Here is a 16024-nt window from a genome sequence, read left to right on the forward strand (position 1 = left end):
TGGGTGCTTAAAGCCCAGCACCCTAGCATGAGGGAGACTATGCAGTGACGGTAGTAGAGGGCTTTACCGCAGAGGAGGTGCAGGCCGCTCAGTTGTTTGAAGTGGCTTGGGTGGAGCTGGCCCAGAGGCAGGGGGCTCCCTGCAATGACCTCTCAGGTTCCCTTTTAGTTGGGCCCATCTGAAGGTTGCAGAGAGGGCACAGAGGGGTGGAGTGTAAGCGACCCATGGGCTTGTTTTTGCTAGTTTTCTGGGTGCAGGGCTTACTCCTCCTGGCACTGGTCCTTCCTGGGGCCCCCGGCTCCAGCTTGTTAGTTTTAACTGGAACAATTTCCTTTGAACTCAGTTTGAATTAGCATCACCATGGCGATGGATCAGGGTTTTCACAAGTCGACCTGGTCTTCACCCCTTAAGCAATTAGTTCGTAGGAGAAAAGGAGAAAGAGGAGGAGGGAAGAGGGGAGGTGGGGGAGAAAATGGAAAGGAAGGGAAGGGGAGAGGAGGAAGAGGAAGAAAACTGGAGAAAGAGAAGTAATGGGGAAGGAGACGAGGACGACGCAGGAAAGATGATGAGGAGGAGGAGCAGGAGGTGAAAGGTAAGGAGGCTGGGGAGGATGTGGCGGGAGGAGGGAGAAGGTAGGAAGTAGAGGAGGACCATTCTACCAGGCTAAGCCCCAGGGGCCTAGAGTACTCCAGGGGCCCTTGACCTTCCCAGCCTTTCCCACAGCCCCACCTACTGGGAGAAGCCAGAGAAGCAAGGGAACCAGATCTTCGACCTGCAGCCTGGGAGGAAGGACATTGTTCCGACTTTCTGCAGGGTCACCCAGAAGCCTGCTCGTGAGTAGTCAGCCCCCAGGCAGCAAGCGCACCTTCATTCAGCCTCTTTCTCCTGCAAGAGCAGGCTAGGAGGACGCAAGAGCAGGGGCTTCGAGTCTGAGAACTGAGGAGAGGTGGCGGGTCCCCTAGGTAGTTGCGCTAGAACCTTGGGCAAGCCAGCAGCCTCTGTAAAATGGCAAGGATGGCTCCTCTTCCTCGGGTTCAGGGACGGAGTGTCAAGCGAGAGGGCTGGATGCTCACAGGGGGTTCTGTGCACTCAGAGAGCCCTGGCACAGACTCCATGTGGTCTCCAGCGGCTCATTACTTGCCTGCTTGTCAGCTCTCTCACTTGGCTGGGAGCTTCAGGGAGGCAGTGACTAGGTCTTCACCATCGTTGAATTTCTAGCCACTAGCACAATGCCTGTCATGTTACGTAGGCAATAAGTATTTTTCTGATGAATTAATGATTGATGAATTGTTGTTATTTTTCCCAAAAATGGGTGGTAAGAGTGGGGAAAGGAGACTAGCAAGCCTGAACCCACTAGAATTTGATAGAGATTGAGGATCTGTCTTTCTTCAGGACTCAGTATGTTCCCATGTCCTCCAAGAGGCCCTCCTGGATTTGCCACCCCCTTCCCCACCTCCCTAGACCTCTCACTCTAGAGCCTCACTGTGTTCCATGGCTCCTGCCATCATCCCCATCATCATGCAGTATAATCATTGATTCGCTCATCCATTTCCCCAGCTAGGTTAGCTCCATGAGAGAGGGTCTATGTCTGGTTCCCCCCGTCTTTGCACACTCCAGGCACAGAGCTGATGCTCTAACCATGTTTGTAAATACACAAACCTGAGTATTCCAGCCAGGGCCAGGTGTCAGGCTTTCTGAGGCCAGTAAAGGCAGTGCCTGGGAAAAACAAACCTGTGAATGGAGAACTCACCATGCAGCACGCCAAGTGGAAAACAGGCTAGGGAGAGAATGGAGGCTCCGGAGAGCCATCATTGATATCTACTCTGCAAAGGACTGAGGAGGAGAGGTGTTTCTTGGGCCGCCAACCAGAACTCTGGCTATGAGATATTCAGAAAAGATTTAGGTTAGAAATCAGAATGACAGCCGGGCATGGTGGCTCATGCCTATAATCTTAGCACTTTGGGAGGCTGAGGCAGGAGGATCACCTGAGGTCAGGATTTTGAGATGAGCCTGGCCAACATGGTGAAACCCTGTCTCTACTAAAAATACAAAAATTAGCTGGGCGTGGTGGAAGGCACCTGTGTCATCACTATCTCCACCTGTCTTAAGAACCATCTTGCTTCTCCCTCTCTGTCCCCACGTCTTACCCTTTGGCTCCTGCCTGTTTCTCCTTTCACTCTTGTAACCTCCCTTCCCAGCCCTCACCACTGCTCCAGCCTCTTTTCCCAAGTCCTGCCTTGGCCTCTCTGCCTCTCCCTCCCTCCCCTTTCCTCCTCTGCTGCTCATTATAAAAAAGAAATCTTTCTAAATACGCCAAAAATGCACTCATCCCCCAAGGACCCCTGTCTAGCACAAAGGGCTGGTTCTTTCTGGCCACTCCCTGTGGCCTCCTTCTTGCCCACTGCCTTTGAATCGTAGCCTCATTCACATGACTGGAAGGGCTAACAGGGCATTTTCCCACGTGTCCGGGTGAGGAGGAGGACAGGGTCGGGTGGTGAGTTGGATGAAGGAGGGTGGAGACAGGCAGCTGAGAATCTTCCCAAAATTTGGCTCATCCTCAGGGGAAACAAACTGCTTACTTGATGTCATGACTAACTCCTTGGAACCTACAGGAACCATTAGATATGTGGCAAAGGTTCGCTTTGGAAATCAGAATAACCATACAAACCATAAGGACAGCCACCATGTGGAATGTTTGGTCCCCACGGCACAAAGATTTGGGCTTCTTCCTGGGATGAGTTGGGATCCCTTTGGCATGGAGGCAGAGGGGGGCTCTGTGATTCCTAGGGGACCCTCTGAATGTGAGCACCCCTGGGATTCTGAAGGGAGCCCAGTGCTCCCTGCGCTCTGTCCTCCCACCCCACACCCCACCCTGTGCTCTCTGCTCTCTGGTGAAGTCCCTGGTCCGCGGGAGCATTGACCTAGAGTGTGGAAGCTCCTCCCCTCGAAAGCTGGGCTGACCTTGCTTCAGCTGAGTCCAGGAGAAAACACACATCTGACACATCCCAGGACTGGGGGAAGGGAGGCGGGAACAGAGGAGGGGAGCATCCAAGACCCTGAAGTCTCAGAAGGAGTCCAACCTTCTCACAGAGCCTGAAGGACAGGCATGGGCAGAGCGGGTGCAGGACCTCCAAATGGCTCTGCCCCTGAGCTGTGGAAGCTCCCGCAGGAGGCAGGTGGTGGGAGAAGGCCTTGGCCTCAGCATTCCCCTGCCCTTGTGTCCTCCTGTTCTGAATTTCCTAATCTCTTTCCTGCATGTCCCCTCAACAACTTCCCCTCCCTTCCCCACCCCACCCCACAGCAGCTGGGCTGCTGGAAGTCGGGAGTGTTTATGAGTTAATCAAAAACTCCTGTACTTTGCTCTTGAATTGCGGCCATCATTCCTTTGTCCCAGGGCAATGGGGTCAGTTTGATCTCCCCGAGCTTAAATAGTGTGTAGCAAAGTAAAAGGGAAAAGTAGGGGAAGGAGAAGGGAATTTACATTTATCAAGGGCCCCTTGCTAAATATCAGGCCCTGGGCTGGGTGCTCGGCAGAGACCAAGCTCACAGCCGTGCTAGTAGCTGGGTGTTTCCATGTTACATTGAGGAAACCAAGGTGCAAAGACTTAAAGAAACATGCCCCAGATCTCATAAATATGAAGGAAAATGCTTTGAGGCTTCCAGTAGAGTTTGGAGGGTGTTCCTAACCCAAGATTGGGTTAAAAAAATTCCATGAATGTCCATAGAATATGGACAGAAAGCTGAGAATAGCTGCAATGTTCCAGCTTGGAAAGAAGCGGGGGGTGGGAAGAGCTGAGGGGAGGCAGGGGCTGCATGCAGACTGGGCTGCTATCCAGAGGAAGAGCCCCAAGGGGGATTGGGAAGGCTTTTGAGGTTGGAAATTATGGATGGAGGGGGCTAAAGAGGAGGCCTAGAACTCCCCACTCCAAGAGCCCTGGAGAATCCTGGTCTGGCCTGAGAAGATCAGGAGTTTGGGATACATTGCTAGAGAGGCTTTGTCCTCATGTGGGCCAGGCAAGCCCTTAAAATGGGTGCCCAGCAAAGCAAGGGGGACTGAGGTGGCCGAGCTCTGTCCCTGTTCCCCACAGACACCTGCTGCCCTGGGCATCCTACAGCTGCACTCAATCTGCCCCTCCTTCCTTCCTAGGCCCTAGGAAATATCTGTTCATTTTGTTTCCTTTCACTTTCTCTCTCCCCTTCTTCCTGTCTCCCTTTGTCTGCCTGCTCCACCCCGATCTGTCCTAAAGAATATATTTCTTTCCCCATCAGGGAGCCTGTGGGAATCTGGGGGGCCTGGGGCTGAGGAAGAAGAGACTTCAGATCCAAGAGCAGCCCTGAAGGATTGAGGGAGGCAGAAGGGGTGTCAGCCACTGGGACAGAGGAGTTCCTGGCAGCAGGAAGGGGCCATGAGATACGTAGCCCTAGAGCTTTCTAGGCTTCTGGAAAGATGTGGGGTACAGGAACAGAAGGCAGGGAAGAGGCAGGTCAGAACTGGGGGAACTCAGGTTCCCTGGCCTGCCTGACAGAGGGGCACATGGTAGAGTTGAGAGGGCAGCCAGGGTCAGGGACAGGGCAGGCAATGGGAAAGAACAGGGACATTCCCAGGCTCAGGAGTCCCCAGGTCTCCCAGTGGAGGGTAGTCCTTGCCTGAGGTTAGGTGGCGAGCCCCAACTGGCTGGGAGTGGGTTTCTGTAGGTGGCTGGAGATGAATCACACCTTCTGTGTGTGTTGCATGTTTATGTGTGGGTGTGCTGAGTCAGCATGCGTTGTCCTGCGTGTCTGCTGATGTATGTAGGTGTTACTGGTGGGTGACAGGTCAAGGGTGTGCCCCAGTGGAGCGGGAGGTGCCTGTGTGTGTCTGTGGGCCCCTAGAACTAAGGAACCATGCTTGAGTTTGTTCTCTGAAGGTGCTGGCATATCTATGTGCCGTGTGTCCCCGTCTCTGTCTCTGTGTGTCCTACTGAAACCGGCTGTGTGCAGGAGAGTGTCTGCATATGTGAGTGTGTTTGTGCAGGGCCAGGGAAGGGTTATTTATAGAAACAGGAATGACTCTGGTGGGACACTCGTGCAGAGATGGGGAGGCACATTGGGTGGGTAGGTGGGGGGCAGGCACTGTGTGCACCAACGCGCTCTGAATTCCGGCAAACTCCAGTGCCTGAGTTTCCAGCTGTCCCAGCTCAACTGTGCACAGATGTGTGCCGCTTTGCTACAGCCGTAAACAGACCTCCCAGGATTTTTCCAGAGGAAACGCAGAAATATTTTGGTGTCTGCTCTCGGTAGTAGGAAAGAGAGTGGGGATGGGGCTTGAGGCTAGGCCTTCAAAACAGAGGGACCACAGTCAGAGGGGAGCTGAAGATGCAACAGCATCCTCCACAGGCCAGCAGGGTGGGGGAAGAGCTGTGATGACTTCCAGTTGTGGGGTCCTCTCTAAGGCCCCAGCTACCAGCTGGGAAAGTGAAGTCCCAGTTGCCAGTGTAGGGGCAATGAAGGAAGGCTTCCTCCTTCACCCTCTGAAGGTTTGCAGAAAGAGAGCTGACAAAAAGCAGATTAATAGAAAAAAAAGAGGCAAACGGATATTATTTAACATGCATAGCACAGAGGAGTGGCAGGAGAATGATTACCCAATAACCCAGAGAGGTCCAGGTGCTTGTAAACCCTTCTTTATAGTGGAAGGAGACATGGGGTTATAGGCATAAATAATTTTATGGTGGGGGATGAATGGACCCAGGAGGCAAGCATTATCTTGTGAATGATTCTCTTTGGAAACTGAATGGGACCCGAGAACAAACAATAGTTTGAAACACAGTCTGGGCTCTAGATGTGGTGTTTACTGATCAGTCGCTTCCTCTGTGGTAGGAGTTTTCATCTCCTCTGATTAATGAAATTTCAGGAAAGGGATCGAAGGCAATTCTGTTCCTCCTTGGGAGTCCAGTTTCCAGTTCGATATGGGAGCTTCAGAAGACAGCGTCATCCTGTGTTTTGGGAGAGACGGGGGGTTTTGTGGGAGGTAGGTCGGAGAGACCCGGAGGCTACTTCTTCAGTTCGGCGCGTCAAAGTACCATCTTTGCGGGTATCGTTTTCTGAGCCTTAACACCAGGGATGCTGGCCCCCCAGAGCCCAGGCCACTGCTGCTCCACCCTTCCCTGTCCCCCAACCCCATGGGTTGTACCACAGATACACACACCTCCCCCACCACCAGCAGCCCACCACTCAGCATCCAAACACACAAAGACACTACACAAACCAGCCACCCTGCACGCACCTCACCACCACATTCGCATACACACTCATTTGTTCTCTCACACATCCTATGCCCACAGTTCCAGGACCACAGTCACAGACACCTCACAAACACCCCACAGCACACATCCTCTGAGCCATACACCCTGGCACAACGCACACCGACCCCACCTCACCCCACGCCCCTACACAGGCCCAGACTTCCCCAAGCCAAGGAAGGGGCATGACACTCTTCCTAGGCCTCTCATCAAAGCAAAGTCTGTAAAGGGTTAGAAGAGTGTGAGGTGTTCCTGTCCAACAGGATTACCTTGGTGAATTGAACCCACCCACCACCTCCTGCCCTGGGCATAAATTCTCCCATTCAACTATATCCCTTCCTCTGTCCCTCTCCAAGGAGAAAACTGGCCTCTTCTCAGCAGATGACCCTGGGGCTGGGCCCCGACTCCTCTTTGCCCTCTGAGGTAGGAAAGATCCTTGCACATTTTCTCAGCAAATTCTTACTAAGCAGCTACTCTGCGCCAGGGAAGTGCCGGGGAAGTGGGAGGCAGGGACTGAAAGAAGTGCTTTCTCCGCCCTTAAGGAGCTTAGAGCCCAGCAGCAAGGATGACTGTGGACTGTGCTACAAGCCGCTCCACACCCTGCAAGGGAGCGGAATAAAGTGCTCTGGAGTCCAGTGGTGGAGAGAACACTGCCAAGGTGAGAAGGCAGGCAGGCTTCCTGGACGGGGTGACACGTGGGCAGGCCTTGACCAATGGGCAGCATTTACCTAGGGAGGCCATGGGGGTAGGGAGAATCCAGCCTCACTCCTACCCACAAAGTTCTCTAGCACCAGGAACCAGTTTCATGAAAGACAATGTTTCCACGGATGGGAGGGCAGGAAGCGGATGGTTTCAAGATGAAACTACCACCTCAGATCATCAGGAATTAGATTCTCATAAGGAATGTGCAATTCACAACAGGGTTCACATCCTTTGAGCATCTAATGTCGAGGACCATGAGCGGTGGGGGAACCCCTGCTGTAGCACATCATCTTGTTTTACCGTATTCATAGCCCTTATCTGAATTTATCTTGTTTATTTGAATATCTGTTTTCATCTGTCTCCACCTCTACAATGTAAGCTAAGACCTCCTGTGTCTTGTCCACCGCACTTAGTGACTGTGTCCCCAGCACTTAAACCAGTGTCTGGTGCTCTTTAAAGGGAGGAAGAAAGGGAGACGGGGAGGGAAGGAGGAAGAGAGAGAGAGAGAGAAAAGGGAGGGAGGGAGAAAAGCTCACCTGCCAAGGCACAGGACCTGAAAGCCAGTCTGGCAGGGGGAAGTGATGGCAGGCCTTGAATACAGGCTGAGGAAGGTGGACTCAACATTTACCAGTGGGGAGCCATGAGGTTTATGAGCAGGGCAGTGATGCATACAGGCCAACGACCCCTGGGCCAGCCATTTGTGCTGCAGAATCTCCTTGACTGTGAGACTTACAGGTCTCCGATTTAGCCAATTGACAGGTAAACTCTACCTAGTCACAGGATTCAACCATGACCTTTGGCATTATAGGTACATACATAAACCTATTATATAGCATTTTAGCTTACATTATAGGGGTGGGGCCAGGCAAACACAGATGTTCAGATAAACAAAATAAATTCACATATGCCTTCTCTCCTTAGCTTCACCCTCAGACCGTCCCACAGAAATAGGTCCTAGATGGAAATGGCTTATGGTACAAAAGTCATGTCTTTGAGAAAATACGTTTGCATGGAATAGTCATACCATTGCCTTTCTCTAAAGCACACACAGAGGACAGCAGAGCCTGCAGAATGGGGAGGGAAGTGGCTAGATTGCTCATACCTTCCTAAGGTAGACCAAGCCAGTGCCCAGTGTCTCACTCTTGCTAGAGAATAGCTCACTTGATTTTAGGACCAAAGAAGGGGTCGGTAGGGGCAGGCAGGGGCTGAATGAGAACCCTCTCATGGGCTACCTGTCCACTTTCCAAAACTGAGCAGGACAAACGCAACAGGGAGGTTTCCTTTTAAATTTTCTCCAGTTGGAAAAGGGCTTTAATCTCAGCAAACAAAGACTCGCCAGCCCTTCAGCCCCTGGGCCTCGGGATGAAAGCTCTGAGCCTTCATGGAGAGGCCTGCTGTCTGCAGAGTCCTGGCCATAGCTGGGAAGGAGGGATCCTGGGCTGGGGTCTTGACTCACAGGACATCTGGTATCTCTGTTGGAGCCAAGTCAAATCAGATGCTCAGGCTCCTGGTGGGAAGGGGCAGAGCAGCAGAGAGATCTGACCTGGAGAGAGCACATGGTGGGTGCAGGCACAGGCTCTGGACGCAGGACTGCAGCCCTAACTCTACCGCTGGACAGCTCTGCTACCTTAAGCAACTCCGTTACGCTTTCTGCACCACAATTTCCTCATCTGCAAAATGGAGAAATCATCACTGTGCCTAGTTCAGAAGAGCACTGTGGGGACCAAATGAGCTGAAAGGTAGATGAAAGGAGTTTGTGCTGCACACGGGGAGACGACGAGGCCATGCCCTCCTCACTGTGGCACAGAACACAGTAGCAGGAGGGACTAGAAAGGCCCTGTACTCAGAATTAATTCGGAGGCTCTTGTTTCTTGACAACTGCCCACAGCCTGAATCCCAGCTCTGCTTCTCACCTGTAGGTGACCATGAACCAGACATCTCAGCCATCTGGGAGGCTTGTCTTTGAAGTGGGAGGAGGGGAGGAGCTGGCTCCAATGATTGCTAAGGTGCTGTCGAGCTTTGCATTTGTTCCCTGGAGCCTCCCCAATTTCCAGACTCCAAAGTTCTGAATTCTCCCTGCTGTCCCATTTTCCTCTCAACCAAAGGGAGACCAGGGAGGAGGAAACTGGGCTCCCTGTGAACATGCTGGCTGGCTGGCAGCTGAGAATGGCCTCAGGTAGGGAGAGAGGATGGGGCTTCCCAAGTGCTAGGGAGAGCAAAGGACCCAACTTGCGTTTACAACTTCTCCCTCCATGAACAGACAAGAGATGGAGGCTGGGGGTGCCCAACCAGGGGGCTGATTTGAACCCTGACTCCTCCTACTGCGTGTCTATTATTCCATCTTCATTTTCATTCATTTATGTGCTTGTGCAGCAAACATTTGTAGGGCCACTACTCTGTGCCAGGCACTGTCCTGGGTGTCGGGAATACAGACATGAGAACGTTCACAGCCTCGTGGGAGATGACAAGAGATGTAAACAGATGGTTCGCACATAGAGTGAGAAGCAGGGGGACAGGAGCTCTCCTGGGTGCTGCATCCTGACTACTGGGTGCCACAGAGCACAAAGGAGGGTCTGCACCCAGCCAAGGAGGCCTCTCTCTCCTTAAACATTACAGTCAGCTTGCTGAGATGATGGGGAATACAGGAATCGCCTGGTGCCCTACAGCTTAGAGGGTGGTAAAGAAAAAACATCCAAGAGAAAGTTTCCTGGGTGGGATAATTAATGTTTTGCCGAGGAGGAAAATATTAGTGTGTGTTGCTCAGCACGCAAACACCTCAACTAACAAAACGGCTTGGAGAAAGCAAGCGGAACGGTGGGGTTTTTCTCACAAAGATTTTTTTTTTTTTTTTTTTAAAGAAGAGAAGAGAAAAAGACGGCAGTCACAAATAACCTCCTCCCGCGGCTGAAAGACATTCCCCACCGGGTGAGGAAACAGGGCCCTGCTCACTAGAGATTCTTGCTGCTGCTCCTTCCTGCAGATGGCCGACCTGGCACACAGACCCTGAGTCCCAGCTCCTGACCCACGCTGCCATTTCAAGGCGCTCCTCCCAGTTGCCGAGGCAAGGGGAAGTTCTGCATACACCAGTTGAGTATTTTTTTTTTTTTTCGAGACGGTGTCTCGCTCTGTCGCCCAGGCTGGAGTGCAGTGGCCAGATCTCAGCTCACTGCAAGCTCCGCCTCCCGGGTTCACGCCATTCTCCTGCCTCAGCCTCCCGAGTAGCTGGGACTACAGGCGCCGCCACCTCACCCGGCTAGTTTTTTGTAGTTTTTAGTAGAGATGGGTTTCACTGTGTTAGCCAGGATGGTCTCGATCTCCTGACCTCATGATCCGCCCATCTTGGCCTCCCAAAGTGCTGGGATTACAGGCTTGAGCCACCGCGCCCGGCCCGGTTGAGTATTTTAAGGAAAAAGAGATTCCTGATTTGCTGGGGTGCATTCAGTGGGTGTTACGTCTAGACAGCTGCCTCCTACCCAGAAGGGTATCTTCTCAAGGGAGGTTACATCGTCTCCAGCTCCTGTTCTCAGTGCAAGGGCCAGCTTCCTCTGAGGAGATAAAAGGGTTACTTTTGTTTCTACTTCTGTGAACTGTAAATACGTGCTCAGAATCTCCAGGTGACAGGACAAGCTCCAGTGCTCCACTTTTGGAATTGATGCCAAAGCTTGACGGAGTTGCCAGTTCATGCAAGAAAGTCCACCAGCACCAGACAGGGTACGCTTGGCTTGTTTCCAGACCTGCTGCCCTTCCCCAGCTGTGGTCCCGGGGCATTGCCCCTCAGGGGAGGACTGGAACCAGGCGCCCCTCTACGACTGGACACACCAATGGTAGAACTGGCTTGGGGCCTCCAGAGACAAAAGTTCAGGAAAGATCCTCCTCCCATGATCGGTTCCAGAGTGCTCCAGGGCTGGGGCCTGAGGGAGGAGCTACGATGCCAGCTTGCGGCTGTGGCAGCACGCTGCTGACTTTGAACTCACCTTCACTACCACCAGAGCGGTCCCAGAGCCAGGCAGGGGCCATTCCTCCGCTGTGTTGGGACCAGATGGAGCACACAGAGCCAGGGAAGTCCAGAGTCCTCACCCTTCACTGGGACAGGATGGGGCCTGGGTCTTGCCAACCAGCTTGGGCAAAGGTAAACCTTCTTTGTGTGCCCAAGGGAGGCTCAGAGCCAGCAGTGCCCACTGCATGGGGCCTGTGCGGGGAGAGGGTTCAGGTATGCCTCACGGCTGCTGCTGGCAGACCCCAAGGTCTTCTTCCACCAGAGGCGCCTCTGCCTCCTTGGCCAGCAAAGGTTGCCACATGTGGCCACCCTTTCCTGCTTCCTGCCTCCACCCATGTGCACCCCAGGTGTGAATACCCTTCTCATGGGTGTTTACATGCCTACTCGAACGCCACAGGCAAGTCCTTGGCCAGCCAGCTTCTTTCCACCCTAGACCCCACAGGTCAGGGTCAGGGACCCCCCACCCTTTATGCAGTGGGGAGAGAGTAGAACCTGTGCTCTCAAAGTCAGCGTTGGCCTGCGCTAGAGTCCCAGCTTTGCCAGATACTATTTGGTCTTGACAACTTCTTTAACCTTTTCTGAACAGCAATGGATGTTGGCTGTGAAGTTGCAACCAAGACCTTTGCCAACCCCATGGGGACTCTGGAGCTGGGGGTCTCTGCAGAGATATCCCACATTAAGGCAAGAGGGCCAGGCCTTTGTTACCCTCACCAACAGGTCATTGGGTGCAAGGTGTCACTGGGTACAACATGTCACTGGGTACAACGTGGTTAACCATGTGCTAGGGCTGAAGCAGTGGCCCTCTTGGCCTACTTCCCTCCCCACTGCCAGCCCTGCTCCTGCCCCCTGGGACATGTCAGCTGCCACATTCATCCATCATCTGCAACCTCAAGAGGGGCCATAACTGTAAGCATCTCCCTTCAACTGAGGGCAATTTCAGAGGGACAGAGCTGTGCACCTTCCCAGCCAACACTCTGGGCAGCTGAGGCAGTAAGCACATCCATCCCAAAGGACGCTTTGGCCTCAGCTTCCAGGCACCCATCACAAACTCTCATCTCTCCCCACCACCCCAAACCTAATAGCAGTCTCAAGAAGTTAGCTAAATTGACTCCAAAAGAGAGGCCAAGAGGGAATGAGAGGCTGAGGTTCCTGTTTGGGCCCAAACTCTTACTTAGATGCATGGATTGGGACAAGTCTTTTCATTTCTCTTACCCTCAGCTCTTTCATTTTTATTTTTGAGACAGGGTCTCACTCTGCCACCCAGGCTGGAGAGCAGTGGTGCGATCTCAGCTCACTGCAGCCTCAACCTCCTGGGCTCCAGTGTTTCTCCCATCTCAGCCGCTCGAGTAGCTGGGACCACAGATGCTTGCCACCACACCCAGCTAATTTTGTTTTTTGGTCTGTTTGTTTGTTTGGTAGAGACAGGGCTTCACCATGTTGCCCAGGCTGTTATCAAACTCCTAGGCTCAAGCAATCTGCCCACCTCGGCCTCCCAAAGTGCTGGGATTACAGGTGTGAGCCACCATGCCCAGCCTTCTTTCTCATTTTTAAATGGGATCTAATAACTTCTCTACCTTTCTTACGGAGTTGTGGAGGGGATGTAATGCCATCATGCAAACTGTGAAAGGCTCTGCAACCTGTGGCATTATTCTGCGATGGTAACCATGCAGGTCATAGAGTCTAAGGCAGCCCTAATTCCAGCTATTCTTTCCTGTGTCCTGTAAGTTTAGTCCTTCTTCTCAGGCCGTGTGTCCTCCTGTGAGGTGAGGAAACAGGCACCACAGCCATGGCCCACCCAGGGGGCGTTGGAACACTCTGCTCCCAGGACTGGTGAGAAAGCCGCTGCTTACAGGTTGGAGTGGGTGGGGCAGACACTTCCTTGGAGGGGGGGGATTTGGACTCAGGCCTGGCTTTCTCCAGAGGTTGAAGCAACGTGGTAAGTGCCAGACAGGAGATGGCAGATCCAGGGCACTGGTGAGTTTTCTCTGAGTGCCTCTGTTGTTGGCTAAGCACGTGCTGGGGGTGAAGCAGTGACCCTCGTGGCCCGCCTCCCTCCCAGCTCCCAGCCCTCTCACTGCCCCTGCTCCCAGCCCCCTTTCCTGCCCCTGCTCCTGCCCCTGGGGAGGTCTCAGCTGTGGCATTCATCCATCATCAGCCTCTGCTTGCAGGGAAGAAGGCATGGCCCAGAAGCATCCTTTAATCAGCAGGGTTACCTCTACCCACACGTGTGGCCCTCTGGCCCTCCCCAGAGGTAAACTGTGTTTTCTTTCCCAAGCCCAGCCTTGGGCATCATTTCTGGGTGTTTACAGAGCCTGGTTTTATTGCTTTTCCTTTCAATTGACTGTGCCTCTCTCTTCGCCTAGACCCTTTCACTCAATTTAATTCCTGCTTTCCCCCTCCTGACTCCCTTTTTCCCTAATCCTTTTTGGTAGGGAGGTGGGAGGAAGAAGCCCACAAAGGAAACTGAATTTCCAATACCAATACCAGTACCCTCTATGGCAATGGCTCCCAAACAGGGCTGTGCGCGAGAGTCACCCTGGGAGCTTGTTAGACATAGATGACTGCGTCGCACTCCCAAGAACCGCTGTTTCACGGAGGGCCGCCAACCAGCTCTTTGCACAGCAGTGAACGATGGCCCTGGAGACTCCAGCTGACTTAAGAGCCTGCACACCGGCATCTTGGAGTCTGCCTGCACCACAAATTTGCTTCAGCTGCTGGTCCACAAGAACACAGGCTAGGAAGCTGAGTCTGGCAGATCACTCTAGGGTAATTTTTCTCAAAGTGCAGCCCAAACCCAGAAGCATCAGGGCCACCCAAAAACTTGTTAGAAATGCAGATTCTCAGGCCGTACTGAAACCGAGCCCCGGTGTGGAGCCCAGCAATCTGTGATTTAACAGGCCTTCTGGGAGATTCCGATGTACACTGCAACTCAAGGGCTGGGAGAAACGCAGCAGGACTTCTCCAGCCCACTCTGTCTCCTTCATTCCTACCCCAGGAGACCATGGTTGGCCTTGACCCTTCCTCAGAACAGGGTAGACACTAGCAACACCGCCACCAGGGCCAGAGAGCAAAGGAGAGGGGGCCTCCCAATATAGTGTCGTAGGTTCCTGGTATGGGTGGTGAGGAGGGAGTTCAGAATGACCCCAGGGGAAGACTCAAATGCAGCCCACCTGGAGTTCACAGGGACCTAGAGATCAGGACACTCCATAGACCCCAAGCAAAGGAGTGCTTTTACCGTATGCAGCCCCATCCATCCAGAGTCACACTCAACAACAGCTTCGCTTTCAAGAAACAAAACCAAGAAAACCCACTAAAAACCAAAGCCCTAGTTAGGTCCCCCGCCCAAGACATCTCAGCAAATTAGTGGCCGAACCCAGACCCGGGCAGAAGGGAAGTGCTCTGAAAGAAAATCCCAGCTTCTGGGGTTGCAGGGCTTTGCTGATTCATTGAGTCAATTGACAAGCAGCACCTACAGACAGCCAGATGTTACCCCATGTTTATCTACCTGGATGTTCACACCAGGTCTATATGGCACGGGGGATCCTTCCACTCCTCTGATAGGGGAAAACGGAGACTTCCAAAAGTGAAGGTACTCTCCCAAGGCCCACAGCTTGGAAGAGGGAGCAGAGTCTGGATTTGAACCTAGGTGACCAGCTCTAGTTTGACCTAAGGCTGATTTCTCCTCTGAGAGTTGACAGAATCCTAATGGCCAAAGCAAGAGCTCCTCTTGACCCTGGGAAAGCCCATAAACAGTGACACCTCCCCAGCCATTTCTCCAGGGACACAAGCCAACTCTGCTCCCAAGTGCCAGCCTCAGCCAAGGAGCCTGGGCAGAAAAAGGGCAGAGGAGATTCAGCTACAGGGAGGGCCTTGGCTGTGCCTCTGCACTGCACCGGCGTCTAGGGCCTGGCTCCGGACCTCCACCCCCTCATCCAGCCTTTAGCTCCCTCCCCACCCCACCCCCAGTTCAGCCCGGCCTTGGGTTGGGCCCCACCATTAGTTCCAGACACCACGTCTCCTCTATTTATGGGGTTTTTTTCTTTGCTTCTGCGGTTCTCCCTGGATGAATGCCCCCTTTCCCTGGATTTACAGCATCCTCCCGCGGTGGGGTTGATGTCACTTTAATGAGAGTTACAGCTGCCTTGACTGTGACTGCCACATTCCAATTTACTGCCTGGCCTCTAGAAGCCCAGCAGGGCTTCTCTCTGGCAGACAGGAGCGGCTGTGTTCTCTGGCCTGGGATTGGGGTGGAGGGTGGAGAACTGCAGTCTCCTTCCTGACCCCAGCTCTGAACTAGGCTTCAAGCTCCCTGGTGGATCCTGAGCAACAGAGAACACCGAGAATCAGGGCAAGCGGGGCAGGGGGTGCAGAGTTAAGTCAACCCTATAGGTTTAGGGAAACAGAGCTCAAAGCTTTCCTGACCCATTTTCCCCACCTGCCCCCATCTGCCTCAGTGAGAGCCAAAGTTCTGTAGCAGAGGACAGAGGGCAGAGGAAGGTGGGGGCATTCACAGAAAGCCTGTTGTTCGCTAGTTGAATCCAGATGTGGAGGGTGGGAGGGGGAACTGGGAGGGCACACTGGAGGCAGGCCTGGGGAGGGGAGCGGGGAGAGAAGGGAACTGGGCAAACAGAACTCCCTGCAGGAGTGCCACAGATAGCCTGAATCCTGCCTGGATTTCAGTGCCCTCTCACGGGGGTCTCAACGTGTGACCCCAAATCAGTCTCCATTGTCTCTAGTTAAGAAATATGAGGCTCAGCTGGATGTGGTGGCTCACGCCTATAATCTCAACATTTTGGGAGACCAAGGTGGGAGGATCACTGCACCCAGAACTTTGAGGTGAGGTTACAGTGAGCTATGATCAAGCCCCTGCACTCCAGCCTGGGAAACAGAGCGAGACCCTGTCTCTAAAATAAATAAATAAGAGGCAGTATTGCCAATGGCCCCGGCACATATGAAAAACAGCTACCATTTGTAGAACACTGATTAGATGCCTCTTCCTGTGTAGCCGAGGCCTCTGGCCCTGGGGACTTTGCTCTCTGCCCGGCTG

The 16024-nt window shown here is 53.2% G+C and overlaps 1 protein-coding gene across 1 annotated transcript in view; it reads left to right on the forward strand.

The window, feature by feature from the left end:
• The first annotated feature begins 416 nt into the window (after positions 1 to 416).
• OAF (out at first homolog) overlaps positions 417 to 16024 on the forward strand; it is a 47093-nt gene continuing 31485 nt past the window's right edge. The window contains exon 1 of the mRNA XM_074015452.1: positions 417 to 592. The gene's annotated coding sequence lies outside the window, so the exon portion shown is untranslated. The remainder of the gene's footprint in view (positions 593 to 16024) is intronic.

The sequence above is a fragment of the Macaca fascicularis genome, chromosome 14, assembly GCF_037993035.2.
Source record: "Macaca fascicularis isolate 582-1 chromosome 14, T2T-MFA8v1.1".
Lineage (NCBI taxonomy): Eukaryota > Metazoa > Chordata > Mammalia > Primates > Cercopithecidae > Macaca > Macaca fascicularis.